Source organism: Eumetopias jubatus, unplaced genomic scaffold (genome assembly GCF_037043125.1).
Source record: "Eumetopias jubatus isolate StellerSeaLion01/CBP00866 unplaced genomic scaffold, mEumJub1_p1.0 scaffold_9, whole genome shotgun sequence".
In the NCBI taxonomy this organism is placed as follows: Eukaryota; Metazoa; Chordata; class Mammalia; order Carnivora; family Otariidae; genus Eumetopias; species Eumetopias jubatus.
In genome coordinates, this window is record NW_028274815.1 from 133,843,563 (window position 1) to 133,864,720 (window position 21,158).

Here is a 21,158-nt window from a genome sequence, read left to right on the forward strand (position 1 = left end):
ACAAAGCCTACTTGATAATAAAGTGTTGAGTATCTCATGTAATCTACTGAATACTGTATTGAAAGTGAGACAGAATGGCTGTATGGGTGGGATGTTTATCAATGTATTTGTTGTTGACCATCATGATCACTTGGCTGACTGAAACTGCAACTGCCCAGCATCACGAGAGAGGATTAGACCACATATCACTAGCCAGGGGAAAGATCCAAATTCAAAATTCCAAGTACGGTTTCTACTGAGTGCATATTGTTTTTGCACCATCAAAAAATTGACAAATCATAAGTTGTACCATCATAAGTGAGAGAGCATCTGTGTATAAGTAAACTGTGTATCTATTGAATATCTTAAGCTTGAGAACTGATACAATGAGTTGATATAATTTATAAGGACTTTAATTGTTTTATTCTTCTAATTGAGTGAGCTGAGTAGTCGCACTGTTTTTAAAGTTGGAAAAAAACACAATAGACCTATGTTGAAGAAGATTTAGGCCTTATCTCAAGTTGGTTCACATTTTTAAACTTCTCAATACATTTCGGTGCAAAGATTGGACAGCCGGATATCTGTGGTGGCTTTGTGTGTGCCAACATGGCCAGGCTGAACTATGTCCTCTCAGAGTCCCTTTTCCTGGAGGTGTGTGGTCAGGGAGATTCTGCTGTGAGATTAGGAGGGTGAAGTGAAGGCCCAGCACTTCTGTGGCTTACACCTGTTGTCACCCATCTGCTGGGTCACCTCATTTGCCTGAGGCAGCGTCCGGGTCAGTTAATGACCCACTTTCCCTGGCTCCCCTTTCAACTTCTCCCACTCCTGGGCCAGGTGTGTGATGAAGCTTCTAGAGGACATTATGATCCTCTAGATTATGATCAGAGGAAATGAGAGCTGATGTGGGCTTCATTATGATCAGAGGAAATGAGAGCTGATGTGGGCTTCTCTCCATTCTTGTGTGTCCAGCTTGTCCTCACTCCCTCACACTGGGTATTAGTGTCCCCTGCCAACTACAACCTCCAGTCCTACAGATATTAGCTCCAACATCAGAAATGAGGACAACAGCCTTAGAGAGGCTACATATCCAGCGCCCACAATTAGGCACAGCCAAATCTGTACTAAATCCATACATATCCATCCACCCATCCATCCATCCATCCATCCAACCATCCATCCATCCATCCATCTATCCATATATCCAATCTAGAGTTCTGCTCCTCTGAGTCCTGACTGATATGCTATCACTGGGCACCAACAGAGCAAAGACTGAAGAGCCATCAGCCTGCCTTGTCGTTAGAAGATTACCTTTCAGTGAGTCTTTTAAAGGTGTATATACTTAAGCAACTGTTCCCCTCACTCTTCACATCTGAAGAGACCATTTTAACAAAGGGAAAGCTCATTCTCCTGGCAAAAGTGATCCCACTTCTACTTCTTTACCCCCCTTTTAAGGCCCTGTCTGGCTCCATCTTTTCCCACCTTTGTTACATAAAAAGGATCAGTACAAAAGGTTAGAGTCTAAAGTTCTAAAAAGCTAAAGCGTATCTATTTCTCAGAAGATTGGATGTGGAGCTTTTATCACATTATTTTTAGGTGGCTGCCTCTTTAATAAATGCCTAATGCACATGCAAGGGCAACTTGATTTGGGTTTCTTTTTTTTGGCGGGGGCTGGGGGGTTGTACAAGGTTTTAAACCTCAAAGTCACCAGTGCAATGGAAATCAACATACACCGTGACTCTTTGGCACCATCTTCATCAGGAACTTAGCATGAAAAGAGAGAAAATATCTAAAAAGATGAGAATGAAAATTGGACTTGATTGATCTCTTGAAAGATTATCAGCACACATATTAAGCCTGAGTTTTTTCTAGGTTAGACTCATCTTGCCTTTTACTTTGTAAAATTACTCTTAATCATTAAATTCCTCCAGAGAGACAAAAGCCATAACCATCTTTCAAACACATGTAGAAAGTTAACTCGATAAGAAAAAGGTAAAAATCATTTGTTAAGGAATTTAATTCCTAGTAAAGTTCTCATTAACAATAAATCTATTGAGGGGTAGTAACAATTTATTATAAGATAAATAGAGCAACATATTATTTGATGCTGGGAACCTGAGTACAAACTAATGTTCTCATTATAGCCTTTGACAGGGTCATTTCAACAAAAATCTCAATTAAATGCACAAAGCATCAAAATTTATAAAATACACTTCGTGCACTTAATATATGTAAATATATATTATAACGTATATAAATGTTCAAAACCACTTTTTACTCTTTGTACCTTCAGAAATATATTTTTGAAAATAGTAATGTACCAACAATAATGAAAATTAGAAGCACATGTAATGTTGGGCACATAAGGGCATTTGTGATGTAAGGTGAGTCGAGACCTTCTCCACAGCCACAAATAGGCCTCAGGAAACAATTGAGTCCAGATCACTTTTCAGACGGCAAAACTGACCATCAAGGCCCTAGAGATCTGTTGTGGTCACTGCAGATCAGGGGTCCAGGGTCTCCTGACTTCTGATCCAAAGCACTGGCTCCATACCCAGGCTCCTTGGTGAGCAGCTGCTGGCTCTCTAGCTGGGGGTGAATAAAGCGCATCCCCCTCGCCCTTAAAAAACAAAATCCACACACTAAGAATATTTCTGTTGTTGGTGTGAAGGGAGTGATTTCGCATTTCACAAAATGACACAAACTCAGGCAGGCGTTGCTGTGTCTGCTACCTGCAAGCTCTGGCATTCCTCCAAGTCCAAACCCAGCTGCAGTGGCTAATTTTTAAGCTCATGCAACTGCCTTCCACCAACAGGAGTCATGCTTACTCTTTTGATTTTTTTTTTAAAGTTAAAATAGGTTTGGAAAGTGGGAGATGAAAGCAGATGAACAAATAGCAGGGCAAGCTTATCACTACGCTCAGGTGCAGGCTGAGAGTTAAAGGAGTTACTATCTCACTTTTAGAATTTTCTGAAAGTGTAACGTGGGAAGAACAGTGAGAACCGGGGGCCCTAGCCTCTGTGGACTTGACGTTTTAAAAGTTGCTTCAACAATTTGGATAGTTCTCTTCATTGTCACTAGACACCTACTAACCCGGTTCTGTTGCTTGCTAGCTGTGTAACCTTGGACCTCTTGACCGCTCTGTGCCTCAGTTTCCTAATCTTTAAAATTAGAGTCTAATAGTGTCTACCTCATGGAATTACATTAAGGATTAAGTGAGGAAAGACATGAGAATACGAAGAGATTTCTGGCTATTGCCAGCAATATTTTAGCTATTATTATCATTAGTGTATGCTAATCGTGTTCATATTTAATCCTCAAAAATTTCTACAAAATGGGTGTTAATGAAAGAATCAGATGTCCAAAACTTTTAAATAAACTGCCTATAATCACACATCTGATGAATGTCAGAGGTGTTCAGCATCATGATTAAAATCTTAGACTTTTGTAACTACAAGGTCTAGAATCAAATCCCAACACTGCAATTTATTGACTGTGTGACTTTGGGCAAGTGTTCAACCTCTCCCTGGCTCAGTCTCCTCATCTGTAAAATGGGCTCATAGGATTGTTAGGAGAAGTAAATTTAATGAGTGAATAGTAGCAAACTGCTTGGAACAGAGCCTGGCACCCAGTAAGTGGTGATTCAGCATTGTCTATCATTCTTATTGAAGCCAGGTCTGACTCCTGAGCTCATCCTGTTTCCACTTTAATAATTCAATCCTGAGGACTTGCCCAGTCCCAAGAATCACCCAAGAGTGTCTATTAACACATAGATCCTCAGGTCCTTGCTGTTGATAATTTGATTCAACAAGTCTAGAGGAGATCACAGGAGTATACAGTTGTATGATCCTGAGGTTCCCCTCTCCAACCAACCAGGTATTCTTATGATGCAGCAAGTGTAGGAGACCAGATGTCAAACTTAGATGCTTGTGTGGAATAATCTATAGAATTCTGGGACATCTACATGCTTAAGCCTCACCCACAGAGGGTATAATATAAATGAATGGCCCCTGCCTTTTTTTTTTTTTTAGATTCAGTGATCCCAATTGGTTTTGCCAGTTGAGAACATGTCAATATACCCACCCAGTAGCATTCAGTATGTGTTAATCTTCAGTCTGACTCACAGGAGCTGGGTTCTCAGAGTCATGGCCAATATTCAGAAAATAACACCAAGGTTAATCCAAATACAGTCAACATTTCATCACATAGAGATTATCTGGGTTGTGTAAATCAATGGGAGGATTATGTGGTGTCAGAGCTTAACATTCCACCCGTAGATTGATTGACCTAGGTTAGAATTCTGGAAATATCCCTTGCACAATGGGCAAAGTTGAGTAAAAACCTTGACCTTTTTGCCATATCTTTCTGCCTCCCCTCCATAAAGACTGAAGATTGAAAGAAAATAATATCTAAAGAGCTATAAATATGGGGGTGGTTAGAACGCTCCATCTGCAATGTTACTACCCTCCATGGTGTGCACTCCAAACACCAGCTCTGGTGCCAAGTTTACCTCTAAGATATTGAGCTTAAGACCCTTTCACCCTGTGGCTGTGAACTGATACCCCAAAACCCAACCTTGGAAATTAGTTAATAACCAAGACTGTCTTAAGATGGTTTTAAAATAGTCAATGACAGAAACCAATTTTAAGCAAGCTAAGCACTCGCTCACTCACTCACTCACTCACATAATCAGAACATCCAGGGGTTGGATCCAGGAACTCAGGGCATACCGTCATGTCTCTCCTGCATGCATTTCCCATTATCCAAAGTGCCTACATGATGTCTTCAATATAGTAAGTTCTCAATGAGTAATTATTGAGTGACGGTTCAATCTACTATACATGTCTTCTGACATATTTTCTAAAGAGCATGAATATTTTAAATTCTGGATAAGATGTCTATCTAGGTTTTTTTATGCTTTAGAAAATTACTTTTCTTTCTTTTGTTAAAATATGTTCTGTTAAGCCCTGGGAATTTATTCTTCATTGTAGAAGTACCGAACAAAATAAAAAAATACATTCTCAGCCTTTCCGATCAGATATTTTGGACATCCTGGCCTCATTTAAGAGTGAGAACATTGAAGTTTTCAGAACTTTAAAGTTACGATATTTTTGTATGTCTGAACTTTAAGGTAACCTAAAGATAAGAAACATTTTCTTTGTATCGTTTCTCTTCTAATACAGCGTTGTATATCATTCATATGGGATAATTTGAGAAAAACAAAGGGCAGTATTTGCCCTAAAATTTATCTCAAAATATATAAAATTTTTAGTTATTAATTGACTAAAATTGTAACCACTAGCAATGATTTCTTCAAGTTAAACACAGCCTCTTCATTCCAAGCCTACCTTCTTTCATTTATCTCTTTGTTCATTCATTCATTTCACAGATACGCACTTGAGCATGAGATTAGGTACTGGAGGTACAGAGTTGAATGAAACCAATGAGGAAAAGCAACATCAGATATCAAGCATGCTGGGGCAGATTTGACTAATTCAGCAAATATTTCTTGAGACTCTCCTGATCAGCAGTATTATGCTAGACTCTGGAGACATAGATGTAAATGAGAAAGACAGAAGCAATGTCCTTATAATACTTAAAGGACAATGAGACAGAAACAAGCACCTGAATCAACTGGTAAATAACCATAACCAATCGATAATTTCTATAGACTCATACGTAGGGTAATGTGATAGAAAGTAGTTGGTGGTCATTTTTAGTACATGAGGTAGTTAGAGAAGACCTCTGAAAAGGTCATATGTAGTCTGAGAATGGAAGGAACTGAAACATAGGGACAAGACAGCCATGTGAAAAGACGGGAAGACCGTCCTGGGGTCTGCAAAGACCCCATTACATAAATGGCAGTATGGAAAGAAGCTGAGTGTGGATAACGTGGTAAAACAAAATGGGGAGCAGGAGGTGGGCTAAATGAGGTGGGCCTTAAGACATGCAAACACATTTGATGTTTACTTAGATTAGAACTGTGATATTAATGGCTGACTATAATATACCCAAAAACACTTTGTTGTATAGGGATCAGAACAACAGGTAAGAACAGATGTATGAACCTGTAAAAGAGAGAGAAACAGTTTCAAACTGACAGGTAAGTCAAGAAAAAAGTGTACAGAACTCCCATATATCTTTGAAGAAAAAGGATGCAATCAGGATTAGGTATGGTGCCAGTTGTCTGCTCTCTGATCTCATCCAGTCTGGGACAGGCTCCTAATCCTCCCTTGACATTCATTTTCAAAGTTTACAGTCCACTTATTTTGAGGAATGGGCTTTCTCTGATATTTCTTCATGGTCAAACCCAGGTATGCATTTTTGTTTTCTTTTTCTCTTTTTTTTTTTTTCCTTTTTTTTCTTTTCTCTTCCTCCTTTCTTCTCCTCCTCCTCCTCCTTCTCTGCCAGCCAGGTTATCACAGTTGTGATGCTTTTGTTCTTCTACTTGCTTCCTACACCATGGCTTGCGATGCAGATTTGTTCCACTGCTGGTGGTACTGACGCTGATCACCTGATTAAGATGAGATATACCTAGTACTATTGCCCCTACAAAGTATCCCCCCTTATTGACAAAATAATATTTTGTGAAGAGATGATTTGAGTAAAATCCCATTCTTCTTCTCAGTTTTACTATTGGTTTTACTTGCTTATTGTTTTTATTATACTCCAATACCCTCCTCAGATGAACCCCTACTACCCACCAGACTGATTGGGGGAAAAAAAACAAAAACAAAAACAAAGGAAGAAAAGAAGAAAGGGAGATATTAAGTTGTTATTTAATGAATGGATTTAAGGACCCCACAGTGAGATGATTACTATTGAATTCATTTTATTTCAGGATCATTCCATTTACAAACCACATCCAGCCCCTTTTATCTAAAATTGTTAGTCAACCGATGTGTTTTCTTCTTGGGTCTTCGGGAGATCACCGTCACTAACCTAGCCAATGGCTACATGTATCTTCTTTCTAGAAACTACCATGTTTGGGCAAAGCTCAGGTAGACAGAAGGGGTTAAAAAAAATCTATGTCACAGTTTTTCAACCAAAAATAAAGGACTGCCTTCTGGCAGAAAGGCTAAGTCAATGACTATATCTCAGGAAAGACTGTGATAAATGTCATAAGAATAAACTGTATCAAAAGTATGAAGGAGGGGAAATTGATATCTAACGGAAACATCGGCACTGTTCTCATCAGGACTCAGTTTGTATTCTCCTTCAATCTTACTTGGAGAACAAATAAATACCTAAGAAAAGATAAAACTGTTAGATTTAATAGAATTTGCAGAAGACCTAAAACTAAACACATCTAATGACAACAACAAAAAATCGATGACAGAAATGTCAATTTCCTTAACAGCCTACTCTATTTTACTTTCTTATGCCAGATACAAATTCACTCTAAATTCTGTCACAGGGATTTAAAAGCATGCGTTTGAGACATTGACAGTTGCTCAATAGTGAGGATTTTAAAAGACCATTGGTTTGCAGGAATGCCCAAGGGGGGAAATGCATGATTCATGGTGAAGTGTGCTTCACTGACTAATTTGCCAGGCTTCTTTTATCACCAAAGGCAAACTTTTGACCCTAAATCCCCATTATTAATGTGTTCTATCCAGTTCTCTGTCCCATTACTTCATTTTTTTTGACAGTATGTACTCTTTTTTTTATTATGTTAATCACCATACATCATTAGTTTTTGATGTAGTGTTCCATGATTCATTATTCGCATATAACACCCAGTGCTCCACGCAGAACGTGCCCTCTTTAATACCCATCACCAGACTAACCCATCCTCCCACCCCGCTCCCCTCTAGAACCCTCAGTTTGTTTTTCAGAGTCCATTGTCTCTCATGGTTCATCTCCCCCTCCGATTTCCCCCCTTCATTCTTCCCCTCCTGCTATCTTCTTCTTCTTCTTCTTCTTTTATTTTTTAACATATATTATATTATTTGTTTCAGAGGTACAGATCTGTGATTCAACAGTCTTGCACAATTCACAGTGCTCACCATAGCACATACCCTCCCCAATGTCTATCACCCAGCCACCCCCTCCCTCCCACCCCCCACCACTCCAGCAACCCTCAGTTTGTTTCCTGAGATTAAGAATTCCTCATATCAGTGAGGTCATATGATACATGTCTTTCTCTGATTGACTTATTTTGCTCAGCATAACACTCTCCAGTTCCATCCACGTCATTGCAAATGGCAAGATTTTATTCCTTTTGATGGCTGCATAATATTCCATTCCATTACTTCATTTTTATCTTTGCACTAAAGAAGTCATCCATCTATCTACTCAGTCAGTCAGTCATTCAACAAATACCAGTAGGGCGCCTGGGTGGCTCAGTTGGTTAAGCAACTGCCTTCAGCTCGGGTCATGATCCCGGAGTCCCGGGATCGAGTCCTGCATCGGGCTCCCTGCTCGGCGAGGAGCCTGCTTCTCCCTCTGGCCCTCCCCCCTCTCATGTACTCTCTCTCTCATTGTCGCTCTCTCAAATAAATCTTTAAAAAAAAAAAACAAATACCAATAATCTCCTGGATACATATGGATAAACAGATGATTATGAGATTCATATGTCCATTCACAAATGTTCACTGAGTACTCACTATGTAATATGAATTATTCTCCATGCTGTGGATGACACAGGAAACAAGGCAAACCAAGTTTTTGTTCTCATGTAGTCTATGGGAGATTGATAATACATTAATGAGTACTTTCCAGGAAATGCTAAATGTATGAAGACAATGAAACAGGCAATATGATGGAATGTTGAGGAGTGCTTCTTTCAATTTGATGGTCAAGGAAGGCATTCCTGAAGAAGTGTTGGATCTGCATGATGAGAAAAAGCCCAGTCTGAAAAGATTTTGAGAAGTGTATTTGCAGTGGTGATAGACCATTCCTTTTTGAAGAGAGTACAATACAAACTGAAAATTCCACTATCCAACTTGCTTCAGTGCAAGTATATATGGTGAGTTTAGGCAAATGGAAAGTAGTGCATTAAGGAAGGTTGGGAACAGGAGACAATGAAAATTAGGGAAGGTGTCACAGAAGGGTAATCCTTAATGATGTATCAGAGCTTCTTAAGCAGGTAAAAGGGAGAAAGACATGAAGTCGAATCAGCAGCTAGAATTTGATTGCTGATATTTTTTTTAAAAGGCAAATGAACCTTACAAACCACCTAGATCTAAATATTGTTTCTCACAGTGTCTTAAAAACCTTAAGAGAGCCTCCAAGGTTTATGCTACAGAATGAGGGAAGGCTAAATGGGAAGAACTTCAGTATTCCTATCCCTACTGAAATGGAGCTCCTGCCTTTGTATGTTTTGGGAATTCTGTTTTATAATATTTTGTTTGTTTGGTTTTTGTTTTTGTGGGTGTTTTTTTTTTTAATAGTGGGTTTCACTCTAAAAACTAAAAACCAGACAAAATTACACAAATCTAAGTTTTATTTCTGGCTATGGTAGAAAGGCTTCCCTCCCCAACCCACTGCCTTGCCTTCATCCCCATAAAGCACAACTATAAAGCTAGGAAAAATATCCTTTGAAAACACTGGACAGTGACCAAGTTGTCCTGGACTTTATCATAGATGATTAAAGATTGGTGCCACTAAATATTCAGTAAGAGAAACATTTTTCCCCCTTTTCCTTTGGTCCTATTTTGGCTCTAAGTGGGACACTCCCCCCTCTAGAAGTAGCAAGAATCACAGTACCTAGTCTGTTTCCTCATTCCACACTCATTGGATTGGTGCCATTTGGGTCTGAGCATCCGTGATTCGGCTCCTCTTCTTTCTTCCCTGGACATGCCTGTGTGGTTGTGTTTTTGCGTCCATATTGTAAGCACCCTTGGGTAAAGGGTCAGGTCTGTGTGTGTCCACTGAGGGCATAGAAAGTGACTCTCAGTATCTGGAAAATTGTCTGCTCTGCTCTTGGGACACAAATTTCTTGGAATGGACCACAGGTCAGGAAGCACTACAGAGCTTGACCATCGCAGTACATTGAAATGAAACTCTCCAAGCTAAAGACCATTCATGTAAAAGTCTCATAAAAAGACTAAAATTTTGATTTCCATATGCCTGCTTCCAGCTCAGAGGGGAAAGAGAAGTGTCATTGTTCATTATCTCTCAAATCTCAACACACAATACAAATTGATAAATAATTGGTGTTGGAGCTCTGAGAGGAGAGATCTCCAGGCCTATATGCTTCCTCCTTCCCTGCCTTACATTCCACAGTTCTGCTTTAGACCACTGAGAAAATGGGTTATCTAACAGAATTCATCTCAGGAATTGTTACTGGGTCTCTTCTATTGGCCAAGTCTTGAGCTGGGTGATATTGAAATATAAAAATCTTATAGTTCAGTAAGGGAGGTCAAACTTGTGTGAGTGAAGCATAATCCATTTTAGCTTCACAGTGAGGCCATTCTTGGCCTCCCTTTTATACATCAACCTCAACCCTGACCCCATTTATACCCACTCACTTACTACCACATTATTCTATTTGCTTTGCTACACTTGCCACAATGAACGATCTGAGTTACCTTGTGTATTTTATTTTACTTTAATTTATTAAATTACGTGTGGTGGTCTACAATGTTAGCCCCATAAGGCCTTACTGCTCTGTTTTGGTTGCTGCTATATCCTCCCAAAGTGGATGTGGTAGTTGCTCAGTAAATGTGTTTACTATTGAGAGAATAATTCTAAATAATGGTAGGATATCACTTTATTAGAAAGTCAAAGGTAAGGTGTGCTGGCATTTTGTAGTTCTTCCTTGGAGCATCAGGAAAGGCTAGAAGAGGAGGTAGTGCTGCCATGAGTCTCGAATGGATGCTGGATTGGGAGATGGTAGAGAGAGGAGGCATTCTGCGTTATATAACAGCCTAAGTACAAACATGGCATATAGAAGCAGCAAGATGTATTTTGATTCAGTGAGTACTAGGATCATGATTAACCTTTATGTCTCACCGACTTGTACATATTTTCAGTGGTATGAAACTTGCTAGTTCTTTCCAGTCATACAAAGAAATTTTAAAATACAGTCAAATTCTCTCCTTGGGTTCATACAGAGAAGGCTCACTATGCCAAAGGTTTATTTTTTCCTCTTTTTTGTAAAAGAAGATTTCTGTCTGACATTGAAGTGAGTCTATCCCAGCTGCAAGATTGTGGGTCAAGTTTGAGCAACAGTTCACTGAACAATGATTTTCTTCAACTGAATCTTGCCCTTGCTGGGAAATTCTCCTTGCACTGACAGCACCGAGGCCCAGAATAAGAGTTATCTGTCTTGCACTTTCCACATCAAGTGTATTGTCACCACTAAAACTCATTCATTAAGCACCTAATCATCTAGATGTGGCCCTCGCTTTACCTTTGGACAAAACAACATAAATGGAACATCCCTTCTTTATATCACCTGGAAACCAATTCTATCATAATGTTTTTTAAGACTTGATCATCTGTAATTCATTTTTAAGCTTGACTTCCCCATGAGATAACATGCCTTTGATGGGTGTGGGCTTGTCTGACTCTTCTTGATATCCCTGGTCCCTGGTGCCTGGCACCCAGAAGGGCCTCGAATAGTTGCTGAACTAAATGGGTTTTGTAAACAATACATGAATATATATAAGGTTATGCAAATCACCATAAGTGTTGAACAAAGTATATTGTGTACAGATTTGTATGCTTTCTCAAGACCAAGTAAGAATTCTTAATGTCCATTATAAAGGTGTCTATTAACACTCTTGTTGAGATTTACCTTTTAAAACTTCGGTGTGCATGTTGGGGAATGGAGGAGAAAAGTGACCCCAGATTCCCTTGTACAGCACTACGTTTGGTCTCCAGTGGATTTTCTTTGTCTGGTACCAAATACAAATTCAGTAACTATAAAATGAATATTTTAATTTATTTTGATATATTGGTTTAATTTCTTAGAATTCTTACACAACTGATATTTTCCCTTGATAATATGTATTATGGTAAGTGTCCTGATTCGGTGATCAAATAATACCAAAAATTTTTTAAAACTATTAAGCACCTAGTAAATGGATATACTATTCTGACAGCTGGTGATATCAATAGGGTAGATAAATGCTTATCACTAAGCAGTCTGATATAGTTAAGTCAAAAGATAGTTCATAAGTAATAATTCATGTGGTACTTGTACAAAGAAGTTTGCAATTAACAGATGTTGAAAATGAATTTTCAGAATTTCTCTTCTATATTGGGTCATTGTGAGCTTAAATTCCACTTATGGTTTTCAAAAAATGTATGGAGCTTGTATAATTGTCATTGATTTATATACCCCAGCCAGAAACTTAAGGAAATATCCTTGCCATGCCCTTCCTGATGAGGTCTATCTGAGGCCCAGACAGTCTCTGTGATGACTGCCCAAGGGCACAGATATTTCTCCAGGGGCATAGACCAGAAGTTTTCTGGCAGGTCATACAAACAGCTACCTGAGGCTCTCCACACATCGTCCCTCCCTCTCCTCCCACAAATAAGCCAAGCCAAAGTATTCTTGGAGGTCAGAGGGCAACATTAGTTTTCAAGTAATGATCAACCTCTCTCAGATCATAAAGGGTGTCTAACTGAAGATTTTAGATTTCAAGCAACAAATGCCATTTGAGCTAACTGAAGCTGAAGGGTGTCTCTTCTAGGTGGGGGTAAAGCTATCTCAAGGAACCAAGGGTGTAAGACACCTGGGAATCAAGGAGACGATAGAATCAGGAAGTAGCCTCCAAGACAATCTTTAATTTCTTCATTTCTGATCCTTTTCTCATATTGATTTCACCCAGTTTCGTTTCCCTAACCCACTCCATAGGTTGAGTACCAGACTGATACCCTATATTTTTCTGAGACAATCTCTCTCTCTCTCTCCTTCTCTCTCATGCTAGTTGTTTTCCCCTTCTTCCCCAGTAATAGATCCCCAGAATAGTATCAAGATACATGGCTGACTCAAGCGTCTACACACCTCCACCTCTGCTGCCTACCTGTGGTGTATGACGAAGTTCTGACAAATAGGATGTAGGATGAAGGGACAAATGCAATTTGCAGGAAGTCTTCTAAAAAGGAATCACATGGAATAGAGTCTTTACCCATTTTACTCCACCTTGTTGCAGGCATGACAGGAACAGAAGCAACCATAGGGTAAAAAGTACCATGGGGAAAGATAGATGTAAAAAGAACCATGGGGTAAGATAGTAAATGAACAGGAGAGTAGTAGCCTGGGACCCTGAAACCACCTTGCAATGCCCATTCCTGGATAATCACATGAGAGGTAAATTCTATCTTTTATAAACTACCCTTAATTTTTTTTGTATTAATTCCTTTTTTTTTTTTTTTAGAGGAGAGAGAGAGGGAAAGAGAAGCAGGGGTGGGAGGAACAGAGGGAAAGAATCTTAAACAGGCTCCACGCCCAATGCAGAGCCCAATGCAGGGCTGTCTCACAACCCAAAGATCATGACCTGAGCTGAAATCAAGAATTAGACCCTTAACCCACTGAGTCACCCAGGCGCTCCTTTTTTCTTAATTGCTTAACTTAATCCTAACTGATAGATACACTGCCTCTTCCCCTACCTCCCTACTATCACTTCTCTCTTATATTTCCCTACCCTCTCACTATTCTCAAGTCCCTTGTCTCTGATCCTATCACTGGTCATGAAGCTCCTTCGTATTAAAATAAAACAGCTGTGATGAGCACTGTGAATTGCATAAGACTGACGAATCACAGACCTGTACTTCTGAAACAAATAATACATTATATGTTAAAAAAAAAAAAAAAAGAAGAAGAAGATAGTAGGAAGGGAAAAATGAAGGGGGGGAAATCGGAGGGAGAGATGAACCATGAGAGGCTATAGACTCTGAGAAACAAACTGAGGGTTCTAGAGGGGAGGGGGGTGGGGGATGGGTTAGCCTGGTGATGGGTATTAAAGAGGGCACGTATTGAATGGAGCACAGGGTGTTATGCACAAACAATGAATCATGGAACACCACATCAAAAACTAATGATGTAGTGTATGGTGATTAACATAACATAATAAAATAAAATTAAAAAAAATAAAATAAAACGGCTGTCCCTCTAACCCCCACTTTGTGAGAGGAACAGTTAAGAGGTCTTTGTGACTCCAGTGGAGGGCAAATGGGGAAGGGGAGGCCGAGTGTTCAAAGAAGAGACTTGGAGCTGTTTAGTGCATCTCAGGAAACACCTCCAGAAGCCTGAGAGGGATATTCTGCTAGGACAGATAAACCCATGTGCCCTGTGCCACAGGGTCTTGCACTTAGAGAACTCATCACTGCTGAAGTCAAAGGACCTCTAAATGTCAGCAGGTTCCAGTGAGTATCTCTGACTTGATCAGCAGGACATTCTAAGGGCTATCTGGGTGCAGCCTTCATCTTGAAGTTGAGGGCAAGGATCCCATGATATATCTTTTACAGTGGCCACGAAGGACAGATTCCTGGGATCAAAGGGCCAGGGATTTAGCCAATAAAGACACTTAAATCCTTATCACACCTTTTTTTTTAATCTCAACTTTTAAAAACAAAGAAAAGGGGTGCTTGTTTTATAGTGTTTCTGTTCTTCAAAAGCATGAAGTGTGAAGTAAGTACATCTCCAAGTCAGATCAGGTTAGGCTGAGAGCTCAGCTGTTTGTTGATGCCATGACGATCAGTGACAGTCTTAGCCCTACTATGTGCAATGTGGCTAAAAGGGAGTGAAACCATGGTGGTGTTTATTCCCTCATTCAACACCAGCCAGCACCCTTTCCCTTCATCAGCCACCTTTCATGATATTAGCTTATTGGAGATAGTTTCTTTGGTTCACCAATAATCAAAATACTGGTCCTCTTTGTTGGTCTGTAAATTTGGCAGTTACAATACTTATGGCTGTGTCAGTCTGACACAATATTTGAGCCATGAGGACTGCTGCAGGAGTGGATTTGTTGAGGACAGGCAAACATTTGGAATATCATACATGATCTGGGATGGGGCAAATCTATATTTTAACATGGCCCACATCTGCATTACTGCTCCAACATATCAGTTACTGAGGGGTAACTTGATATGCCTGGAAGAAATAAGTATCTCGGGGCCATTCTTATATGAAGCCTGCATGGGAGAATGAAGTATGTGGACCTCAAAAAGCAGTGGACTTGGGTATAATCCTGCCTCTGTTACTTAATATGCTATTCACTAGTTAGTAGTTTACTTACATGTAAAAATCTTGTTGACTAATCTCTATGTGTCTCAAGTAATTTGGAGCTCTTACTTTCTCTCATAGCTTTAGCTGATAATGTATTGGTCGATATTCAGAAAGACAGGTTAATATAGTGGCTAAGGTCACTGGGCTTGGAAATCAGACTGGCTTCATTTAAATCCAACTCCACCACTCCTGGCTGGTGATCATGGGCAAGATCCTTAAATTCTCTGAACCACAATATCTTTTCTGCAATACCGTGATAGTGACTATAGTATCTGCCTCATAGATCTGCTGGGAGAATTAACTGAGATTATGCCAGTAACTGCTTTTTGAATGTGAACTCCCCTTGTTACCCATTACAGACTATAACTGTGGCATCTCTGTTCACTGGGCAGTGTTCTGGGAAATCCTGCAAGAAGGTATCTGTTCACCTGCTCACCTGAAATAGAACCGCATTAAACCTCATAGAAGCCTGGAGGAGTGTGAGTCACACAAACCTTTCAGTGGTTTGCCTTTTCCAGCCAGCATGACCCCTAAAAATTGGGTTGAAGTATAAATAAATAATATATAACATATATATAAAATTGTAAAGGGAGCATCACATTCTTACTAGGCCAGAACTATCTCAGCTCTTCATCTTCTGGTAAAGTATATCCGGATGGTCCCGCTCATCTTGTCTTTGCTAAGGCCTTAAGGACTCCTAACTGATCTGAAGCAAGTTAAAGACAGAACACCAGGCACATAAATATGCTGTTATCTATGGTGAGTGCATTTGTGCATGTTCTCTTACATCTTTATTTCCATTGAATTTCTATTCTCATTGGGAAAAAGTGGTCATTAAGGAGGTCCAAACATTTCCTTATATATATTTTTTTTACAATTTGCTATAATTATTATTCATCCATATATTCACTTGTCTATCCATTTACTGAGTAAACATTGCTTAAGAAATTCATCATAGGCACTGTACTTAGTGGTGGGGATATAGACATGGGTAATGTAACTGGTCTTCATTCTCCTGTAGCTCACTGTTTAGTGAGATTTGCAGATGAGTTCATCAACCTAATGTAATGTGATAAATATTTAATTGTGGCAGGTAAAGGATTGTCCCAAGAGCACAGAGAGGGTCTCCTCCCTCTGCCTAGAGGAATAGGGAGAAACAACACAGGGTGTGAAGACCAAGTCCTGAATTGAAAAGAACGCAGTAGAGACAGAGGACAATCCAGTCATAGATCCCAGGAGAGACAGCCAGCTCTGGGCTTCTGTTCCTCCTCTGCTTTTCCCTGTGTGACAAAAACACAAATTCTTCTTTCCTCCGCACCTTATTTTTTTTTTCACTCTACAACAGAGACACACAAATAGGTAGAATCTCAACCCAGAATCACCCCAGTGGAACTGTTAAAAAAAAAATAGCTGTTCAAGTCCTGTCTCAGACCTGTTATTTATCCATTCATTAATTCAGCATATTTTCATTGAGCACCTGTTTATTAATCACTTAATATGTACCAGATACTGTGCTAGGAACTGGGGGAATAAAAATTAAATGTCCTTGGGGCACCTGGGTGGCTCAGTCATTAAGCGGCTGCCTTCAGCTCAGGTCATGATCCCAGTGTCCTGGGATCGAGCCCCACATCGGGCTCCCTGCTCAGAGAGAAGCCTGCTTCTCCCTCTCCTATTCTCCCTGCTTGTGTTCCTTCTCTCACTGTGTCTCTCTCTGTCAAATAAATAAATAAAATCTTAAAAAAAAAATTAAATGTCCTTGACAGGATATTAGTGTGGACAAACATAACAAATCATCACTATAAGAAAAATAAATATTTCAAAGGAGCACTCATAATAGTAGCCTTCAACTTACAAATTCCTAGCGTGAGAATGAGGCAAAAGAGAAGCAAATTAGGTAAAAGGGAAGGACCATGTGAGGAAAAGAAATGGCATGAGCAAAAGTCCTATGGAATCAGACACTCTGTAGGTGGGGCCAATAGAAAAAGATCTACAACTCTGCAGGTGATTTGGGTGTTCACTCAGGGTTGAGAAGGTCTTGCTAATCCCCGATTCTCGTGTTTTACAGGGCTGTTAGGTGAGCAAATAAAAAGAGGCTTATAAAAGTCCTTTGAAAAGTAAAAAATGCTTTACACAGGCAGAGTGTTGTATACAATAGCCCTCAATGATCATCAAATAAGAATTGTACTCAGGGTATTAAAATGGATGAGCCCCTGATATGACCATAAATTTAGGAGATTACTCATATTTCACACCAAGATCGACATTTTATGTCACTTTAGCCATAGTGATGTGACTCACACTATTTATCTACAGCTTCTACATTCTCCATCTAAGGGGTTTTGTACCTCAGTGTGAACACAATGGTGTAGAAGGATTGATGTTTAGGAGGGGAGGAAGCATGCCAGGTAAGCAGGACAAGCCTGGGAATTAAAGGCAAAGCTCTGGCCACTTGCCAAAAGAAATTGGAACTTGCAGTCATGGATAGGACCTCTGGAGACAACAAATACATCATATTTTCCTATGTGTTCTGTCTCAGACCCGGAGGTCATATTATACTGTGTGAAATAAACAGGTGAGCATTTCTTGCCAATTAAAGCAAGGAAGTCCAAAAAAGTAAGCCTGCAGTAGCTTAATAAAGCTATGGTTTCCACCATCATATTTAGACCTCTAGCTTTAAATATTCAATAACCAAACCAACTAGTCTCTGAGGTACGTTCAATTCTACCCTTCATTAATTGTAACACCAAACCATGTCGATGGATCTTTTCAGGGTTGGTCTAATATAATAAAAGGTTATGCAACATCCTGAGGAGCTCATGCAAGGAACCATGACGGAAATGCCAACCTTAGATTAAGAGGGAGATGCACAGTAACCACAGCCTCTGCCATTTCCAAGGGTGGAGGAGATTCTTTGTCTGAAAGATATCAGACAAGTTAATGGAAGTAAAGAACCAAATGTACTAAAATGGGAATTGGAGTCCCAGGCTATAATATAAAGGCACTTTGATTTGTGACTGTGGGTGAGTAATTTAATCTATTCGGTGCCTTCATTTTCTCATACGTTAAATGGGATAATAGAATTACGATGAGTACTAGGAGACATTGAAATTAAAATGCTTGGCACATTCAAAGAATTCTGAATATGTGGTACAGATACTCTACCCCCCAACAATGAGGTGGAACATGACTCCTTACCTTTAACTGGGAGCTGCCTGTAGTGACTGCTTTGCAAAGAATACAGTATAGAAAGCAGGAAAATAAAAAGTAACTTAACAGTGGAGAACACTGACAAACATTACCTAAGTCACATAATCAAGGTCGGCATCAACAGAGATAAATCATGTCGACTGTATGTACTCTTGATTGGATAGGATGAGAATGACATCTTACTCCTCTGGTCTTCCTCCCTAAAAGTCTGTAACCCAAGTCTAATGATATAAGAAGAACAGTAAACATGCTTGCAGCAATGAAAAAAATAGAAAGCCTCAATACAGAAATAGAAAATCTCAGCAAACAGAGCTCAGTTGAGCTCAATAGCAGAATGGAAGGGACAGATGAAAGAAACAGAAACCCAGAAAATATGACAATAGAAATTGCACAGTCTGAACAACAGGGAAAAAATAAACTGAAAAAAAAAATGAATAGAGCCTCATGGAGCTGTGGGACTTTTGTTACAAAAGTGTCATAGGAGTCACAGAAGGAGAGGGGAAAGAGAGCAGGGCTGGAAAAGTACTAAAATAATGACAACAAGTTTCCCCAGTTTGGCTAAAGACTTAACTTACAGATTCAATAAGTTGAGCAAACCCCAAGAACAGAAGTCCACACTAAGATACCACACAAATCTTCTGAAGAGTAGAGAAAAAAAAATTAGATCAGAGAGGGAGAATAACACCTTTCCCAGGAGGGGAAACAATACACATGACAGCAGATTTTTCATTAGAAGCCATGGATGTCAGAAGGAAGTCACACATTTTTCTATTGCTGAAAGTAAAGAACTGTCAATGCAGAATCCTATATCCAGCAAGAATATCCTTTAGAAATGAAGGGAAAATCAAGACATACACAGATGAAGAAAAATGGAGAGAATTTGTCACCAGCACATCTACCCTAAAAAAATGACTAAAGGAATTTCTCCAAACAGAAAGAAAATGATCAAAGAGAGTATCTTAGCACACCAGGAAAAATAAAATATGGTAAATGCAAACACACATAAATACAGTAGGCATGCTTTCTTCTTTAAGTTTTCTAAATTATGTTTCATGATGAAAGCTAAAATAACACTGTCTGATATGGTTTTAAAATACATAGAGAAACTATTTTAGATAACTATATTATAAATGGGGGAAGACAAAGGTTTATAAAGGTAGTAAGTACAAATATAGATAGAAGATAGATAGATGATAGATAGATAGATAGATAGATAGATAGATAGATAGATAGAATTGAATTGATAAAATGAGAGCTATAGACTGCTATGTATATATAATGTGATACCTAAAGACATTGCTAAGTCCTATACAAAGAGATACACTGAAAAACACTACAGATAAATCAAAATGAAACTCTAACACATGTTCAAATAAGCCACAGGAAGTCAGGAAAAAGAAAACAGAGGAACAAAAAAGAGAGAACAAAAATAAATTAAAAACTAAAATGGCAGCCTTAAGTCCTAACATATCAATAATTGCATTAAAAGCAAACAATCTAAATATAACAATTAAAAGAAAGAAGTTGGCAGAGTGGATTAAAGAACATGAGCCAACTACATGCCATCTACAAAAAATTAATTTTAAGTAAAATGATATAAGTAGGTTGAATATAAACAAATGGAACATGATATATTGCACAAACATTCATCACAAGGAAACAAGAGAAGCTATGTTAAAATTAAATAGATGTCAGAGCAAAGAAAATTACCAGAAATAGAGATGGACATTATATAATAATAGAGGGTCAATCCACAAAGAAGACATAGCAGTCCTAAATGTGCATGCAACCAGACCACAGAACCATAAAGTATATGAAGCAGAAAAAGAAAAAGTAGGCAAATCCATAATTATAGTTGGAGGCTTCATCACCCCTCCTTGAACAATTAACAGAACACCTAGACAGAAAACCAGCAAGGATAGAGAAGAACTCAACTACACCTACCAACCCACACCATCTACTTGACATTAATAGAACACTTTACCTAAAAACAGCAAAATATACATCATTTTCAATTGCCCATGGAACATATCCCGAGATAGACCATACCATGGGCCACAAGACAAATCTCAACAAATTTAACAGAACTGAAATCATATAGTGTTTATTGACCACAATTGAATCAAACTAGAAATCAATAACAGAGTGATAATAGGGAAATCTCCAAATACTTAGAAACTGAATAACACACTACTAAATAATCCATTGATCACTACAGACTCTATGGACAGGTTCTGATCACATTAATTGGATAATAAGAGAATTCTGTAAAGAACCTCACATGTAAATATAACTTACATGAAATGGATCAATACCTTGAAAAACACAAGTTAATACAACCCACTTCCTATGAAATAATTTGAATACTCATAACTATTAAGAAATTAAATTCATAATTTAAAAGCTTTCCCAGAAAGACATCTTCATGCCAGATAGGGATGTTCATAGTTCATTGGAAAATTCTACCAAATGTTAAAAGAAGAATTAACACCACATCTACATGGTTTCTTCCAGAATATAGAAGTTGGAATACTTTCCAATATATTTTAGAAAGCTTATATTACTCTCCTAAAACAACAACAACAAAAAAGTACAAAAAAACAAAACTACAGACCCATATTCTTCATGAATATAAATGCAAATATCCTTAACAAAATATTTGAAAATAGAATTCAGCAATACATAAAGAGAATTATAAACTATGGCCAAGTGAGGTTTGTTCCAGGGATGCAAAGCTGATCAATATTAAAAAATCAATTAGTGTAATTCACCATATTGGCAAACTAAA